Raw genomic sequence first — 1,305 nt, forward strand, 5'->3', positions numbered from 1 at the left:
CGGTTTCCCGTTGTCTCGTGGTGGCGCCATGCTGCCTCGTTAAGAATTCCCGGTCCTCCATACTGGGACTCTTATACTTATGGGCTTACTATGTTACGTTCATTGTCTTTTACATCGAGTTTTAGCTAGTTTAGCCCTCCTACCATCTCTCTTAGTTTGGTATTTAGGGCTATTATTATTATTCCTGCCCAGCATCCCGGCTCTTGCTCTTCATCGGCTATCGCTGGCTCCGAGTAGGCTTCTGTTTCTTGGAACAGTCTGCCTCCTCCTGGGCTTCTTTCTCTTTTACTAAAAAGTGTCTTTTCCATCTTTTCGATGTATATATATTTAAGGGTGTTAGGCTAGCCTAGGTGCATGTTCCTTGTATTGGTACAGCCTGGTTCACGTGGGCCCTCCCCACGTTTGGTTGCTCGCGGCCTAGGACCACTTGCGGTCACGTGTTCCATCGCACCTTACCCTGCCCCTGCCCTCCCTTCCTGGTATAAGGAGGGGCTGGGGGACCCCTTGGTTGTTATGACAACCTCAGTCGCCTTTTCTCTCCCTCTCTGAGGTGGCCAGGGGTTCCTCCCAGCGGGGGGTATAGGGGCGACCACTCCTGAGGTACCAGGTACCGGGGGTCTCCGACGCGGGTAGATCGGTGAGGCGGGGAGGAGTAGGCCATCCCCCCCCTCTCTCTCTCCCGCCGTGTTACGCCGAGACCTTCCTCCCCCCTCCCCAGTTGCTCAGCCACCTTCCCTCGCTATAACGAAAGGAGCCTTCCGTCGCAGCCGGGGCACCTTTGGTTATAGATTACTGGCTCCGCCAGCGGGCGGGTGGGGACTACTAGGGGTCGGTTGCTTGCCTACTATATCCTTACATCTCTCCCCCGCTACCGGAAGGGAGCTTGCTTCTTACCCGTGCACTCTTCTAGTAGACGGGTGGAGAAAGGTTTGTTATTATTGTTATTTAAGGATATACCCTAATTTTACGATGAATTGTTTATTTTATTATTTATATCTACCATCCCCGCCATTTTCCGTCGTGGTTTCCATTTACCACCACTCCTGGTTGGTTTCCTTTTGTGTCCCCGCCATCAGCGGAGCTATAGCCTAGGATACCCAACCAACCTTGTTACCACACGTATTATGGCGGGGCTCTGGTTTAATCTAACTTTATCGCTCCGGCACCAGCGGAGCAACTGTTAGGCTGTAAGTGTTTTCCTGATACTCATGTATCTTTCCACTTACAGGCTACCAACTGTCAGGTCCCAGCGTTGCAACGCGACGTTGTTACGACCCCTGCGGCTGCCACGATGAGTGCAGGTCT

Source organism: Macrobrachium nipponense, chromosome 16 (assembly GCF_015104395.2).
Source record: "Macrobrachium nipponense isolate FS-2020 chromosome 16, ASM1510439v2, whole genome shotgun sequence".
NCBI classification, from domain to species: Eukaryota; Metazoa; Arthropoda; class Malacostraca; order Decapoda; family Palaemonidae; genus Macrobrachium; species Macrobrachium nipponense.